We start from the raw sequence: 18,538 nt of genomic DNA, 5'->3' as shown, positions 1-18,538 counted from the left end.
CAATTTCTAACGATGCACTTCCTGGCCTCTGGCATCTGAGCTCTGATCAGGTATCCTTAAAGGTCTTATATGCCAGCCCCCTTCCTATAAAAGCCAGAGTTCCCTGCAGAGTCTTGTCAGCGTGTGTTGGAGGAGACACAGAGTAGTTAGGGACAGAACACAGAGGGGAGGATTTACTTAACCACCTCGCGCACACACTATAGCCTGAAAGATGGCTACAGCGCGGGCTCTAATTTCCGAGAGGCCGTCTTTAAATGGCCTCCCAGTAACAGGCTCCCCGTGCGCTTCCACGAGCGTGCATTGGGGAAAATTTGTGCCAGCCGTGTCCCTTTGACTCAGCCAATCACAGATCGTGGTGAATGACCAATCACAGCGGCCATTTACCACGTGATCGGAACGTCCAATGAGAGATGATCTCAAATGTAAACATATGAGATCATCTCTCATTGCCAGCTTCTCCCAGAGACCGTGTGAGGAAGAGGAGAGCCGATCAGCGGCTGCTCCTCATAGGGGACACAGAGAAATGTAATCAGGGCACTGATCACCAGTGCCCTGATTACACAAGAGGGAGATAAAATGCTATCAGTGCCCACAGTGCCCGCCATCAGTGCCCCCCATCAGTGCCCATAGTGCTGCCAGTCAGTGCCCATCAGTGCCTGCTCATCTAGGCACTGATGGGCACTGACTAGCAGCACTATGGGCACTGAGTGTGGGCACTGATGGTGCTGCCCATCAGTGCTCATCAGTGCCTCCCATCAGTGCTCATCAGTGCCACCCATCAGTGTCCATCAGAGCCACCCATCAGTGTCCATCAGTGCCACCCATCAGTGCCACCCATCAGTGCCCGTCAGTGCCACCCATCAGTGCCACCTCTCAATGCCCAGCAGTGCCACCTCTCAATGCCCATCAGTGCCACCTCTCAGTGCCCAGCAGTGCCACCTCTCAGTGCTCATCAGTGCCGCCTATCAGTGCCACCTATCAGTGCTCATGAGTGCGGCATATTAGTACCTCCTCATCAGTGCCACCTCATCAGTGCCCATAAGTGCCACCTCATCAGTGCTAATAAGTGCCACCTCATCAGTGCCCATCAGTGCAGCCTATCAGTGCCCATCAGTGCCGCCTCATCAGCGCACATCAGTGAAGGAGAAAACTTTTTTTTCAAAATTTTCTGTCTTTTTTCTTTTTTTTTGTAAGAAATAAAAAACCCAGCAGTGATTAAATACCACCAAAAGAAAGCTCTATATGTGTGAAAAAAATTATAAAAATGTCATATGGGTGCAGTGTAGCATGACCGTGCAATTGTCATTCAAAGCTTGAGAGCGCTGAAAGCTGAAATTTCCTGGGCAGGAAGGAGGTGAAAGTGCCCTGTAGGCAAGTGTTAAAAGAGGTTGAAAACTCCTCAAAAATAAAAAAAAAACTTGTAAGACAAAGACATAATGAGCTAGTATACATTGCATACTAGCTCATTATGTAATACCTACCTTAGAACTAAGCTGTTCCAGTGGCACCCTCATACCACTGACGCGGCTGACATTTTCCCCAGAGTTTCTATCAGGTTCGCAGGCTCCGGCGCTGTGATTGGCCGGAGTCGCAATGATGTCACTCCCACACATGCGCGCCAGAGCTGCCGTTCTGGGAAAGGGATTTGGAAGGAATGGCCCCCGTGACCATTCCTTCAGAGCATGTGCGCCAGTGATGTCACTGGCTGCATGTGATGTAAATATCTCCTAAACGGTATGAGTTTAGGAGATATTTTCACTACCTATAGGTAAGCCTTATTATAGGCTTACCTATAGGTAAATGTATGCACAGGAATTTTACTTCCTCTTAAAGGCAAAAAACTGCACTTTGAAAGTGCAGAGTTTAGTGAATGTGGTGAAGCTCTGCTGATTTCTATCATCCAACCATGTGCAAGTAAAAACGTATTCTTTACTAAGTGAAGCTTCACCACAAGTGCAACTGCACTTCCAAAGTCTAACATCTATTTGGCTATAGTAAATCCACCCCAACGTGCTTGCAAGGAGAGCTAGTTGGTGCTGGGAAATGCTTTGATACATATTTTTACATTGAGCGATAGAGACTCTCACTGTATGTTGGACAGTCCTGATACATACTGCCATTCCAAACAGTACCAGTAAAAAGTCAGTGTGTGTTGGGGACACTTGGAGTAGATATGGATATATCACATAGTGTTTGCAAGGAGAGATATATTTTTGTGTGTCAACAACTTCTCTAATTGTTTAACTGCTGCTTTCCTTGCTTGTGGTTTAATGTTTTAGGGTTGGGATTTAGTGTTTTAGATTTTTTTCTTAAGGTTTTATTTTTTATTTTATTGTAATAGCAGCAGAGGTGCTAGGTTAGGTAAATTTAGTTTAGGCCCACTGTATACAGTGGAGCTGCATTTTGTTGGGTAGGCCAGTTTTGTTCTGGCTCACTGTAATCAGTGTAGCTGTGTTTTATTGTTCTGATCTGTTCTGTGTTTCAGTGGCTGCAGGATTACCTGCTTCCTCCTGTTTACCTAAAAGCTTTTGGGAGATAGTGGGTTGGAATAATCAAATCAGTGGCTCAATATTTATGTAGCCCCGGCCAAGGACATTAGTGAGTACAGACTGGTGTGAGAGATCCCAGAGACTGTCATGTTGCTCATATACCTCTTATCCTAGAGTCAGCCTGTTTAAAGGGGACATTGTGTCTGGTGCCCTGAAGATCTGTCTATTTAACTCTTAAGGGCCGTACACACTTGACGAAAATCGGACGAAATATCCTCCGATTTTTCTCTGTCTTCTCAGCGTTCATTACCGTTTTTAGTTGACAGTGCATAAATGTTCACAAAATTTCTCGTCCGATTTTTCTTTTTTTTGGCACATTTGTTCCTAGACTTCTGGGTTGTCAGCGACTTCAGATCATGCTCGGTCTTTCGTATCCGATTTTTTATGGACGTACTGCATACGCATTAAACGAAAATCGGTCGTCTGGGGACGGACGAAAAAAAATTTGGTGTTTGTCCCTCCGTTTTTTTTCGTTGAAAATGTCGGCATCGGCTGCTGAAAGTTGTGTACACACTAGCCGAAAATCGTACGATTTTACCTCCGACTGGAATTTTCGGCAGATTTTCTACTAGTGTGTACCCCACTTTAGTGAAAGGACTTTGCTTGGATGTCCAAGAAGAAGATTAATCTCTTCACATTGCTACTACAAAGCTCAGTACATAATTTACTTGTGCAAGGACTTGGCTCACAGTTCCAAATGAGAGAGAGGCTAGTGTCCTCAAATTTACACTAAGGATTACTAGAGTATCCTACAATTAACCACAACCTATCCAAATTCAAGTTCTCATTAAAGCATCAAAAAAGCATTCATGAGTCTGAAGAGTGATTGGAATTCTGGGCCTGGCTGCGGAGCAATTACTGGGAAAAAGGATTGTGGGCATCTACGGCTCCTATGGGGGTAGTGCTGCGCCTTCTTAGCCATTGATAAAATCAGAAACTGGGATTTGGGGTGATCCCTTTCTGGCTAACTAAAAAGACTGTAGTGCAAGCTTTCAAAGCACTCTGGTCTCTTCTTTAGGCAATTTGGAACATAAACATGCATGTTATACATAAAACAACAAAGAAATGCAAATGTTATCAACCTGACACATATGAGTGGCATTAGGTGCTTTAAAAATGAGGATAAATATATAGGGATTAGTGTCTCCCTGACATGGATGAGCCACCCACACATCATACCTAGGTGTGAGTCTTTGTAAAAGACTCTTTGATGTGGAGATGTGCCTGGTATGATGGTTCCATTAAATCATAGTGGCTCATACAATTTTCATTCCTGTTTAGGCCATGTTTCAGAGTCCTAAATTTTCTTACAAATGTGCTTTCCCACTCTAATCTCTCTTTGTGTGATTTAAATTCCCCTTCAACACAGTGACACGGTGTCATTTAACCACTTGACCCTCGGAAGATTTACTCCCTTCCTGACCTGGTCATTATTTGCAATATGGCACTGCATTATTTTAACGAACAATTGCGCTGCCGTACGACGTTATACTCAAATTACATTTATGTCTTTTTTTTTTTAAATAGAGTCTTCTTTTGGTGGTATTTGATCACCTCTGCGTTTTTAATTTTTTGCGCTATAAACAAAATCTTACCGACAATTTTGAAATAAAAATAACAATATTTTTTACTTTCTGCTATAAAACATATCTAATAAATTGAAAAAAAAAATAAAATTCTTCATCAATTTAGGCCAATATGTATTCTGTTACATATTTTTTGGTAAAAAAAAAAAAAATCCCAATAGGCTTATATTGATTGTTTTGCGCAAAACCACTTCCAGGTTGTTTTCCTCACTTACCGGAGCCGTCACATGCACCCTCCCAAGAAAAAAAAACAACTCTCTAGCAATACACAACAAACTGAAAATGTGCAGCTGCCCCTAAAGCTCTGTACTATCAGGAGATGGATTGGGGACTATGGAAGAAGGGGAGGATCAGAGAAGACAGGATCAAACAGCCTTCTTACACAATTTGCAGGATTTCTGTTTAGGTTCCACAGTGAGTACAACAAACATAGTTTACTACATACTGATTTTACTGTTGTGGGTTTTGTAACACTTTAACATGTGTTTTTACATGTTATTTGAATGCAGTCTGTATCTCTGGCTGCATTATGGAGTGAAACATTTATTACTGATATTCCATCCACTAAATGTAACAGTTCAGCTCAGGGCTCTGCTGGTTATTTAAAAATGTGTTTAATTCCCAAGCTGTCACCCCCCCCCCCTTTGGATCTGGTATTGATTTTGGGGGGACCTCACACCAAACATGAAAAAAAGGCATGAAGTCCCCCCAAATACCCTTATCGGAACATGAAAACCAGCAGGCCAAGAAAGGGGGTGGACAAGTGTGTGGACCCAAACCATACCAGGTCACATGCCCTCAATACGGAGGCCCTGGAAAAGCACCTTGTGCCCATATTGATGAGGACAATGATCTTTTCCTTACAATCCTGGCCCGGGGGGTTATGAGGGTGCGAAAGAGGCTGATTTCTTGGAATCTGGAAGCCCCCTTTATAGAGGGGTCCCCCAGATCCCATCCTCCATGTAAATGAGTATAGGGTACATAGTACCCCTACTCATTCATCAAAATGAGAAGTGTAAATAAAAATAGTACAATGTCAAAGTCCTTTATTTAAAAAAAAATTGTCTGCTTTGGCACTTGGCTCCTGGCCTGCACTGGCTGGTGCCTTGGTTTCCTGGCCTGCTGGGCTGTATGCCTGCATAAGGATCTGGTATGAAACTTGAAAGGGGACCTCAGGACATTTTTTACATTTTTTTTTTACAAGAGGTCCCCCCTAAAATCTTTACCAGACACGAAGGAAGGGCCTGGTATGAATTGGGAGCGGGGAATTGCACATCATTTTTTTTAAATTTTTTGACACTTTTGTTTTTATTCTGCTGTCAGTGGGGAAGCCCTGCTGACAGCAGATGAGTCACTGTTTGTTAAAGATGTGGCAGGTGGCAGCTCCTTAGAGCCGGTTCACATTAGCGCGACTTGTTAGGCGACTTGTCAGCCTGACAAGTCGCGCTCCCTCGCGGTCCATTGACTGCTACAGGACCCGTTCTAATTGGAGCGACACAAGTTGCTCCGACTTAGAAAAAGGGTCCTGTACTATTTCGGGGAGACCTCGGAGCGACTTGCATAGACTTCCATTATGTGAAGTCCCTGCAAGTCGCTCCAAAGTCGTGGTGCAATGTAATGCACAAGTCGCCCCCGAAGTAGTAAGGAGTCGTGTCGCGCTAATGTGAACCGGCACTAAATAACCAGCTATTTACAGTTTTTTTTTACTTCTTTTGTGAATTGACTTTTAGACAGGTTTTTGCAGTATTAACCAAGTGTTTCTTATTTTTTGCAGTGATATCCTTTTGTAAATTGACCCCTGAGTCTGTACAATTTCTGTCTTTTTATGTAAAATAATCATGATTGCAAATTAAATTAATAGACTCAAACATGGCAAAATGGAACGCTTTCACAAATTATTTTTCTGGATTCAAACAATCATGACTCATTATAATGGGGGAATGTGAGGTAAGTGGCGCTGCCTTCCTTAATATGGTCAAAATGTTTTTTAAAGTGTTAAATGTGTCAAAAAATGAATGGATAACAGTAAAAAAATATATAAATATTGCTGCACAAGGCAGCAGTAATACTAAATATCTGTAGCACAAGGATGGTGGTACCCTCTACCTACATCCAGTGAGACACAGACCCATGAAAATATGCAAGTGTGTATGTGACTGAAAAACAGCCAATATCACAGCACACTCAGCTCACTCTAGTACTATGCACACACAATGAAACATAAAAATAAATGAAATAAACATCCGTTAAAAGTCCATAAAAGCCTGTATGGTATAAAGTTGATCACACAACTTTTACGCTTATCAGCAGGATAGTAAAAATTATTTGTGATCTTTAGAGGGGGTCACCATTAAACTCCAACACCACTGTGTTGGGATAGAAAGAATGGCCACTCACCAACTCTCCATGCCTACCCACTTACATGGACTAGGCTCACCCAGCTTAACATCAGTAGGCCAGTCAATAAAAAATCTGTTACTAATACGGTATGAATGCCATTTAAAGGCAATCAGTCTGGCAGGATGTTCACTCCTGTTCATAGGAACAATGTGGAACCTAGTCCATTTACTCAACCTTCCACTGTTGAGTGGGTTGGTCCCCCGAGGAGAGGCCATAATCAGGGCCGAACCAGATCTAGGGGGAATAGGGGTTCCGATAGGGGGACTAGAACTTACCATTCAGAAGTCCCGCTTGCGGAACTACTACCAACACCTGGAAAATAGGACTAATGAGGATGATTATTCATACCCAACATCTCGCAATCAACCTTTTTTAGGGAGAGGCAGGGGGAGGGGTCGTCATTGGCCTTACCCAGAGAAGTAGGCCCCGAAGGGGATGTAGGGCTGGTTGACGAGTCCAATACAAGAAAAAGAAGGAGGGAGCACTGACTGAAGGCATCTTTAATCTAAGCAAAGTTGAATTGACCAAAAGTGAACTTCATGTGTTAAATCAGGGTCTTAAATGCGCCCCAAAACGGGTTATGAGTAAATTTAGTGTTTATATAGACACACACAAATACATCAGGAAGTTGAACTTGAAGAAGTACTTCCTGAATAACCCTATAACCTCTATTAGCAATATGGGTGGAAATAGGATGATAAATAGTGGGCTGCAGAATAAGTCCATATTTAACCCCGCGGTGAGCAATAATCATTGTGTGGAGGTGTTTAAGAACTTAGTTTTGGGAGATTTGCAGGCACTTAAGCCCGATTTTACTGTTGAAAATCGTAACAGACACTTACAAGAGGGTCTAGAGTCACTTGAACAACGTAAGGATATTATCATAAGACCTGCAGATAAGGGTGGAGGAGTGGTGATTTTGGATAGAGAGTTTTATGACAAACAGTTAAGTGATATGGTGGGTGATACTGACACATACACTCGTTTATCGAGGGATCCGACTCCTCAGTTTGAGAAGGATCTGAGGACATTGGTTGATTACGGTTTTAAGAGCCATGTATTAACCAAAAAAGAAAATAATTATCCTATCCTCAGTGTGTGTCATATTCCCATCATCTATACTCTCCCCAAGATACATAAAAGTACCACTTGTCCTCCTGCCCGCCCTATTGTGAACGGGATAGGGTCTGTGAGTGTTAAATTGGGCCAATATTTAGAGATTTTCCTCCAGCCTAGTCTGACTTCAACTAGAGCCTTTCTGAAGGACACGAAGGACCTCCTCTGTTTGCTGGGTGATATGTCATTGGGGGACGACTCGTCTGCCTTCTTAGTGACGGCGGACGTGTCGTCCCTGTACACCATCATCCATCATGATGATGCCCTTTTGGCTCTGAATTGGGCTTTGAGCAGAAGGGATGAGATACCCTTTGAACAAAATGTTTTTATCCAGAAGGCTCTAGACTTTTGCCTTGGTCACAACTATTTCTGGTATCAGAACATCTTTTATAGCCAGAAAACAGGGGTGGCCATGGGAGCCAAATTTGCCCCCAGTCTTGCCAATATTTTTATGGCAGAGTGGGAGGACAAATTTGTTTTTAACATCAATAGACCTGAGCTAAGATATTATCGCAGGTTTATAGATGATATCATCTTCATATGGGAAGGATCAGAGTCCTCCTTGTCTTTTATGGCCCACTTAAACAGTAACCAGAATAACCTCAAACTAGATTATGTGTGGAGTGAGAGGGAAGTGCACTTTTTGGATGTTCTTATTCAGAGAGGGGTCATGAGGTTCACTACTAAAGTGTACTTCAAACCAACCGACAGGAATAGTTAAAATGGACACCACCCTGTATGGCTAAAGAACATTCATCGGGGGCAATTAATGCGTATAAGGCGCAATTGCTCCTATGATCATGAATTCCTCTCTCAATCCCTTGTCATTAAAAAGAAATTTGTGGACAGGGGGTATAGAGAGGAAGCTTTGGATGGCGAAATACAGAGAGTCTTGTTAACTACAAGGGCTGACCTGTTGAAAGACAGGGTGAGAGGAAATACCACTGATGGACTGGTTGACACAAAGTAATTTAGTTTCCTATTGCACTACTCTCAGTATTACTGAAGAGTAGAAGAGAAATTTAGGAGACACTGGCATGTCCTGGGGATGGATAAGACCTTGGGCCCAGTTCTACCGAAGGAACCATCTTTTATTTACAGGAGAGCTCCAAATTTTGGAGACAGGATTGTACATAATATTTTAGATCCTCCTGATACCTCCTTTTTCCCTGGTAGGAAAGGCTTTCATGCTTGCGGGAGGTGTAGGGCCTGTTTTTTTACTCCTACTAATCCTAAAAAGAGGAATGACTTCCTTGTCCCTGTTATTAATAAAACCTTCAGCATTAAGAGTCTAATTACTTGTGATACCACCCACATAGTGTATAGTCTAATGTGCCCCTGCAAAAAGCTGTATATTGGCCATACTAAAAGAACAGTTAAGAAAAGGGTTGGTGAGCATATTACAAATATATTGACAGGTAAAAAGGAGCATAGTGTATCTGCTCATTTCAGGTGGTACCATCAAAGGGATCCAAGAGGCCTCCAATTTTGGGGGATAGAGAGGGTGACCCCATCATGGAGAGGGACCAATTGGGACAGAGAATTATCCACGCAAGAAACTAAATGGATTTTTCTGACCCAAGCTTTGGATCCATTTAGGTTGAATATAGAACTGGACCTGAACTGTTTTATTAGTGATGCTTAGTTTATTATTTACTCTATTAGGTTCTGGTCTGTGTCAGTTTTGCCAAATGTTGGTGTATTTATATCCATGATGCACACATATTTTTATTTTATTTTATTTTTTAAACAATTTGAGTATTACGTATACGTTAGTTTGTAAGACTCATATATTTATATATATATATTTTTACATTTGAATATATGTATATTTTAATGATTTGGAAAACAAATTTGTTATCAGATATGGCAGTGAATCATGTGAACCTGTATTACTGGAACACTGCTTCTGTGCCACACAAGTTTTGTGTAATTCCTAGTCGCATTTGAACCCATTGAATGTCTAGTAAGAAGTATATCTTGCTAAGCCATTTCATAGGTTATAATACCTGGTGACTTATATGGTCTAGTGGGCATGATTATGCTGCATAAGGCTTTTTGATTTGCCACCACCAGGTTATTTGATGTGCCACCACTAGAGGTGTGTTTTGGAGCTGAATTATAGCACTGAGGGGGTTAATAGCACAGGTGGATACTTGCTATCCAGGTTTCTAAGATATGTTGGAAGCCTTTTTAATTATTATGCCATTTGTCATCACTAGAGGAGCTTGTGCGGGTAGTATGTTCAATCACAGCCTTTAGTGCTATTGGCATATGGAGGGTTAATTGCATAGACGGATATTTTTAGCCACGCTGTTTGCAACATTGTGGGATGGCCTAGCAGCCGTGTGTCCAGTGTGCTGACCCACGTCCACTCATTATTGAAGGGCGGGGAGCGGAGCAGTACATAAGAGGAGAAGCCGTGCCGTATAGCCACACCCCCCGGTGAGGAAGTCAGGAAGTGACAAAACGCGTCGGGTGTGGCTAGACGGCGTCCACACTGCGATTACACACAGCGAGGAGAGAGTCCCGGAGGAAAAGTGCTCCCCTCTCAATTTTGCCCGCACTCACCGAAGCTAGGTTCCCCTACAGGGGTAAGAAGTCTGGTATAAATCAGGGGTAATATCCCATCAAATAAGGGGCACCAATCCCAATGGCTCTGGTCATCCAGTTGGATCCTCAAGAATGCAGGGTAGTACTCAATTCGGTCAGTATGCCCTCAGATAATAGATTATGGGGAGTTCCAGACCATGTGTAGGAAAAAGAGTGCTTACAAAGTGAATTTTTGCTTCATGGTGTAATTTATTAAGATCAGAAAAATGTACTCACATTACAGAGATAAAACACGAGTGTAATAGCAAATGAATAGAGCCGCAACTTCCTGGTAAGCGGTAGACATCTGGAATGCTGTACGTTCCACCCACCGGATGTGCATGCCACCAAAGAACAGAAATGACGCGATGACGGTCTACACGTTTCGTCAGATTGATGTCATCTGGTGCAGCTTTGCATGGTAGCCAATCAGCTTCTAACTTCAGCTTGTTCAATTAAGCTTTGACAAAGCTGGCTCAAGGTTTCTCTGAAGAGCTGCACCAAATTTTGTGCTGTGCGATTTTAGTAACTCAACCCTATTGTCTTGAAATCAAATAAGATCTACATGGGAGAGTGGCTCATCTTGCTGGTTATGAAAGATGGATTATTCATTCAGCTCAATGCAGAGCATATATTTTTTAGAGGTAATGTCCTCTTGTATCCCCAAGTGGTAGCTAGGAAGAGGGTTTTTTTTACTGCAAAAATGTATGGACACATTTGACCAAACCATGCTGCTGGAACCAAGATTCGTCTTCGGTAAAGGTTACCCATTGCATTACATTTTTCATAAGCTGCAGGGAAAGGTGTAAATTTATAATATTTTTTTGAATGTGCAGTTAAAATTTACCATGTGTGAACATTTCTGTTACGCTTATTTGAATAAAATACATTCAGTATAGTCTTCTTCTACTACTGATCTAAGCCAGAAGAATACAAGATGTATATACAACACCTTTGAATAAAACACACTGTATGCACTGACAAGGCAATGGAGTTATTTTATTTATATTTGAAGAAAAAGTATTGGGTACATTTTGTTTTTATTCCCAAATAGAAGCCTGTAAATTCAAACAGTTAAAATGTATTGAGAAAGTCTAAACTTCTGACTTTTTTTTCTGGTTGTGAAAACAGAGATGTGTGAAACAGATGGGGTCTGATGCACAAATGGTTTAATGTGAGGACTGTAAATCTTATGTTCTCTGGAGATCTTGTTCTCAGAGAATCAATGGAGCTTTGTTCAAGCCTGCTCAAGGCCATCTCTCACATAACTGAAAGCCCCCTGCCCCAATATTACAGCTCAGAAGCCATCATCTTAAAAAGCTCTCTATCCAGCTGGCCAGTTCATATACTGAGAAACTGGAGGTAATAAATTAGTGTTTCTAAAAACCCTTTGCTAAGTACCAATAGCAGGTCATGTTTTTGAGGATTTATCTGTCAGAACGACAGGAAAATGTTGTACGGAGTTAGCCTCTCATAGACGCAGGAGCAGTAAAACGAAAATGTAACCCCTTTTGTTAGCCTCGTGAATAGATTTTAGCTACAAGCGTTTTTTTTTCTATGGTTTCTACTGTTCTTGACAGAAAAGTCTAAAGAACAAAGATCAGTCTGCTAAACTAAAAATATATGTAAATTTGTTATTTTTATTTGTTCTGTAGTTGAAAAATTTAATAGGTAACTAGGCTAAAGAAGGTATGGATGCATTTCCAACACTACCAAATTTGTCATTTCTATATTAGTTTAAAATATTATTAAAAGGGATGAGCAAAACTGAGAGTTTTAATTTCCATAAATGCCCCAAATTAGCATCAGTAGAGAAGGAAAAATGAAAGCTGAATTGTAGTAAAAAAAAAAAACACAAAAATCAGCACAAGGGACATGACTTATTACGAATGGGCTGTTGTCCTTGAGCTGCTGGCGCTAGGTTTCTTTGAAATTTTCCTGAGGGAGCTGCCATTTGGACTCATCAAGCCTGCCCAACTATGCCGACCCTTTCTGTCCACCTCTCCCATTTAAAGAATCTGGGGGCCATGATGCCGATAAGCCCCCACCTCCCTCAGAACCCCACAACCACTGCCCAGGGTTGTAGGATAGAGACCCCTGTTGTCATCAACATGGGGGGGCAAACTTCTTTGCCAGGGGGGATAGGTATGTGGCCTGGTAGGGTTTATGAAGGAGGGACACACACTGGCCAGCTGGAATGTAGGCTGTATGTATTTTTAGGGGGACCTCGTGCATTTTTTATTTATTATTTATTCTTTTTGCAAGGAGTCCCCCTTAAAACCTGTACCAGACTCGAAGGGGTTTATTTACTAAAACTGGAGAGTGCAAAATCTAGTTCAGCTGTGCGGTAACCAATTGGCTTCTAACTTCAGCTTGTTCAATTAGGCTTTGTCAATCAAACCTGGAAGCTGATCTGTTTCTATGCGCAGCTGCACCAGATTTTGCACTCGCCAATTTTAGTAAATCAACCCCTGGTGTCTGGTATGCATTTTGGTGGGACTCTACAGAATTTATTTTTTCTTGCTGCAGGATTTGCTACAGCAAAAGTGATGTTTGAAAAGAAAACAATACAATTTAAATGGCTGGAAAAATTGCATTTATTACTATTTTTTAGATAAGAAACATATTATACTTATCTGCCCTATGCAATAGTTTTGCACAGAGCAGCTCCAATCCTCCCCTTCTCAGGTCCCCCCGTCAGTGCTCTTGGCTCCTCTCCCTTGCCAACCGCTCCTATAGCAAGCTGCTTTCAATGGGGGCACTCATGCAGGTTTTTATCCTGAGCCGCACTCCTGTGTGCCCATTTGGAGAGACTGGTGTACTGTCTTTTGTTTTTTTGAAAATAAGTTGTCAATGACATGTCATTTGCCAGCACTTTTAACAATCATAAAGGACAGATCCTGCACATGCTGATATACAACAAGTACAAAGAGGAGTACTTCACCAGCCCATGGCGCTGTCCATGTGTTCACCTCCTTTGTTTGTATGTTTTTTAGCTGAAATGTCCTGGTTGCTGCTGCTCCTCTCTCACTCCACTGGGGGGGGGGGGGGCGGATCAAAACAATTCAAATCTGTAAAGAAAAGTGCACGCAACCTCGGGCAATAACGCTTTAATAAAGGACAATAACACAGTACATTGGAATTGCACTTACACTTTTCCTTTAAGGCAATCGCTTTACAGCATTCCAACAGGAGCTACTCGCTCCTCCCGTCCCTCCAGATGGTGACTCTGCGGTCTCCTCATCCGCGGCTGCTGCCGCTGTATCCCCGCTCTCCTTCACTTCCTGTGTTGCCTGGTCACTGGATGCCGGTTCTAGTGCGCCCCCCCCCCCTGGGACCTGAGGAAGGAGGCTCCGCCTCTGAAACGCGTTGTCCGTAGTAACAGCAGAGGCAGTGCACCCATGTCTTGAATCCCCCACCTCGCAGCTCCGTACAACTTGTGGCTCCGGTTTTGGTTGAGGCTCTCCTGAGGCGCCGTAGATCACGTTGGTATAGTGCGCAGGCGCACTAGAACCGGAATCCAGTGACCAGGCAACACAGGAAGTGAAGGAGAGCGTGGATACAGCGGCGGCAGCCACGGATGAGGAGACCGCAGAGTCACCATCTGGAGGGACGGGAGGAGCGAGTAGCTCCTGTTGGAATGCTGTAAAGCAATTGCCTTAAAGGAAAAGTGTGAGTGCAATTCCAATGTACTGTGTTATTGTCCTTTATTAAAGCGTTATTGCCCGAGGTTGCGTGCGCTTTTCTTTACAGATTTGAATTGTTTTGGCCAGCACTTTTAAACATTTTTTTCTTTTGTTAGTGTGAGTGCTCCTGCAGAAATTTCTGCACATTACAAAGATGCACCCCTTCACAGGCAGGATTAGGGCACCGGCACCCCTCAGACATGCTTGTTCAAGCAATCAGGCAATTTTAGTGTTTTGTTTTGGGCACTTATCACTGCTCCTGGTCAAACTGAATTAAAAAAACTTTTTTTGCATTGATACATGTTCCCCAGAGCAGTGCCCACTCTCCATGGTATTTTTTGATACCCTCTTACCTATTAGTCCAGAAACAGGCATTTTTAATTTGACAAATTTGGCTTCTATTGATTTCAATGAGAGACATGTTCTGCATCTGAATTTCTGAAGTTTCCCCAACCCTGCTTAATACAATTATACATATAGTATTTATATATACGAAAGAAAAAAGAACAAGAGTAAATTGAACCCTTTATGGTGCCACTGTGTTTAATAAACAATTGCCATACAATACTGTTTCCACCATTATTCTTGTTTTTTTTTTTGCATCTCAGTGCTGCTGATCTTCCAGTTTCTTTTAGGCACTTCCTGTCTTTATGCTTGTGATCTAGTGTTGGCCATACCTTATTGTTTTGGAGTAGCTTTCTGATAACAGAGGACCATGCCAACACCATATATGGTGGCAGGGCCACTTGTACTTTCCTCAAGGGGTGCATGCTACATTATGAAAGTTACATATGACAGTTTTAACCCTAAAACAGGAGTTTTCTGGCAAGGATGTACATGGCGGGTATGATATTCTTGAAAGCTATGAAAGCTGCATGTTTCAGGCTGGGTTCACACTGGTGCGAATTGGATGCGGGGAAATTCGGACAGGAAGAATTTACCTTAATGACCAGGCCATTTTTTGCTATTCGGGACTGCATTACTTTAACGGAAAATTGCGCAGTCGTGTGACACTGTACCTTAATAATATTGATGTCCTTTTTTTCCCCACAAATAAAGATTTCTTTTGGTGGCATTTTATCACCTGTGCAATTTCTATTTTTTGCGCTATAAACAAAAAAAGAGCAACAATTCTGAAAAACAAAAAAAACAATATTTTTCACATTCTGCTATATAGTATTCCAAAAATTTTTTTTAAAAAAATTCGACATTTTTCATTCTTTTAGGCCAATTTGTATTCCGCTACATATCTTTGGTAACAAAAATCACAATATGCTTATTTTCATTGGTTTGTGCAAAAGTTATTGCGTCTACAAACTAGGGGAAAGATTTATGTCATTTTTATTTATTTATTTTTTTACTAGTAATGGCGGTGATCTGCAATTTTTAGCGGGACAGCAACTTTTTGGCGGACAGATCGGACCCCTAACTGACATTTTTGAAACTTTTGGGGGGGACCAGTGACATTATTACAGTAATCAGTGCAAAAAATATGCACTGTTACTGTAATAATGACATTGGCAGGGAAGGGGTTAACCTAGGGGTGATCAAGTAAGATTAAGTGTGAGCCTAGGGGAGTGTTTACTAACTGTATGGGGGAGGGGCTTGTGAAATGACCCCAAAGACCTGTGATCCTATATAGAAGGATCACAGGCGCTCTGTGACCATTTCAGGGAGAAGAACGGTCAGCTGTATTTACAACAGCTGACCGTCCTTCTCTCTCATCAGTGAGCGATCGCCGGTGTCTGGAGGAAATGGTGCCCGCCGGCCCCGTGGATTGGCATCCCTGCTGCCTAGTGTGGGCAGTAGCGCGTCACGGGCGGCACGCGCTCACCCCCCAGCACCATGCGTGCGACCGATGTAGGGCTACGTCGGTTTGCGCAGGAGAGCCAAATGTGCGGCGGGCGGTTGGGAAGGCGTTAAACATTGAACGGGACGCACCGGACCTCCTGCTGCGAGCCGCTCAGCAATCTAGTGTGAACCCAGCATGTAAACATAATGAAAACTTTTGGAATTATATTAACATGTTAAAGCTAATGTGAGATTTTAGTTATTGGGGTTATATTTATTAATACTGATCATAAAAATAAACATACATTATAATCATGATTTAGGCCCTATGGTTTTACAATATCTGATCTTTGACTTCATGAGATGTTAGTTAGACATAAGTTGAACAGACCTTTTGTGGGAAAGACTGTTACAGAAACAAAGCTTTTTAGCATGAAATGACACTAGCAGAGTATTTCTAGTTTAAACAGATGCCGTGAGGCTTCAAACTGAGATTATCTGCTGCTATCCTTCCAAATAGCTGCAAATCTATGACTCACCTTTCCTACACATTAAAAAAACAAAGAGCTCTTTCAATGTCAATTACCCTTACAATTGACTATATTCAAAATAAACAAGTGATAATAAGAGAGAAAGCATCATAACTGGAACAAACCTATTAACCATCCTCAGACCTGAAAAAATGTACTGGTTTTGACATATGAAAACATGGAAATAAAGTAAATTTAACCACTTCAGCGCTGGAATATTTACCCCCCTTCCTGACCAGGCCATTTTTTTGCGATATGGCATTGCGTTGCCATAACTGACAATTGCGCGGTCGTGTGACACTGTACCCAAATAAAATGTATGTCTTTTTTTCCCACAAATAGAGATTTATTTTGGTGGTATTTGATCACCTCTGCGTTTTTAAATTTTTGGGCTAGAAACAAAGAGTGACCGCCAACTTTGAAAAAAATATATATATTTTTTACTTTCTGCTCGAAAACACATCCAAAAAGAAAAATTTTAAAGAATGAAATTTCTTCTTCAATTTAAGCCAATGTGTATTCTGCTACATATTTTTGGTAAACAAAACTCCCAATAAGTGTATATTGATAGGTTTGCGCAAAAGTTACAGCATCTACAAACTATGGTATATTTTTGTTATTTTTATATTACTAGTAATGGCAGTGATCAGTGACTTTACTAGGAATGGCAGTGATTGTGGCTGACAAATTGGACACCTAAATTACATATTTGACACTTTTTTGGGGACCAGTGACATTATTACAGTGATCAGTGCTAAAAATATGCACTGTCACTGTACTGATGACCCTGCAGAAAAGAGGTTAACATCAAGGGTGATCAAAGAGTTAAATGTGTACCTAGGGAGTGATTACTAACTGTGGGGGAGGTGCTTTTACTACTTGAAGACATAGATTAGTGTTCCTGCTTCACAGGAACACAGAATCCATGTCTTCTGTACTCACAGAATGACAGTCTGCCTTGTTTTTATAAGCAGACTCATTCTGTCAGAGTCCCGAAAGATCAGTGGGTCCTGGTGGACATCGGGACCCACTGATTGGCTGGCGGACCGCGCTCAGAACCTGGAAGTGCAGAATTACTAATCACTATTATTTTGAAACTTCTTTAACCCCACAAAAATCTTTGTATTAAAAGAAACCAGTTGTGAGGAAAGTATGTAAACTACCATTGCTAACGTATACGTTGTATTTGAAAAATGCTGGTTGCCTGGCTGCTTCTGAAAATGCTAGTTGTCAGCTGTCAGCATGACTGAATGAATTTAATCATTGAGTCACTGACCCAAAACACATAGGTGGAGGAGGAAGTCTAACTTCAGTTGTTCTCTACTCTTTTTTAGTTCTGTGGCTCAGAAATTACTGAAACCATCAACCTGGGGGTTGCTAGCTCAAGTGCAGTGCTCCCCCGGTGAGTTCAGTCCACACTGTTTTAGGTCTTGTTGATCCACTTGTAAATAAAAAAAAAGAAAGCATTCAAAAACAAATGGTTGCCCTCGCAGAGATTCAGCTCTGTACAGCAAATTAAAGTACAACACAGCCTCCTGGCTATACAGCAGCCCACCCCAGGCTTCCCTGGCTCTCAGCCCATTAGAACACAGCATCTCAGTCTAGAACATGGCGGTTTTTACACGCTGCTCTTGCAGCAACTGTATTTGGCCTGGGCAGCTCAGATGGACACACTCCTGCTACTCCCTTACAGCCTTACATACTCCTGGGGAGGGAGTGAGCCATGAACTACTGTCAGGTCCTAGATTATAGGGGCTGTGAACACCTGCTCACATACCCTGCTGGTCTCAGGCAAGACCTGGACACAGGATTAAACGCATCTTCCCTCCCAAAGGTCTTCAAAGTTTCTGGACCCCAGACCCCAATCTGGGAATTACAAAACCTGGATAAAACTGAAAGACTAGTTTTCTACATTTTCTATGTTCTTAACTGAACTTCTGGAGCCCATTACTCTGCATTTATGAAAACCCTGTGTCACCTTTGCCTATTCTTATCCAGTATCAAAGCTTTGCACAGTACACAGCTTAGATATCTTGGCTGCCTTAGTTTTCCATTTTTATTTTTTTTTCCTTTATGTTTGCCTGGTTATCTGGTCAATAACACACTTTCTGTTTTAGAGTGACCCTACTGAAGGAGCAATAGAGACTCTAAACAATCTGGAGAGGGTAGTGTTGAAAAAGAATTAGTGGATTAAGATGGACTTTACATAAATGACGAAAAAAGTCTAGCTCCAGGTAACTTTTGTTAGGGTGCATTCACACCTGTGAAGATACAGTTCTGTAGATAAA

This window comes from Pelophylax lessonae (assembly GCF_965119305.1).
Source record: "Pelophylax lessonae genome assembly, chromosome: 1".
NCBI classification, from domain to species: Eukaryota; Metazoa; Chordata; class Amphibia; order Anura; family Ranidae; genus Pelophylax; species Pelophylax lessonae.
Note: the sequence above shows the minus strand (reverse complement) of the source record.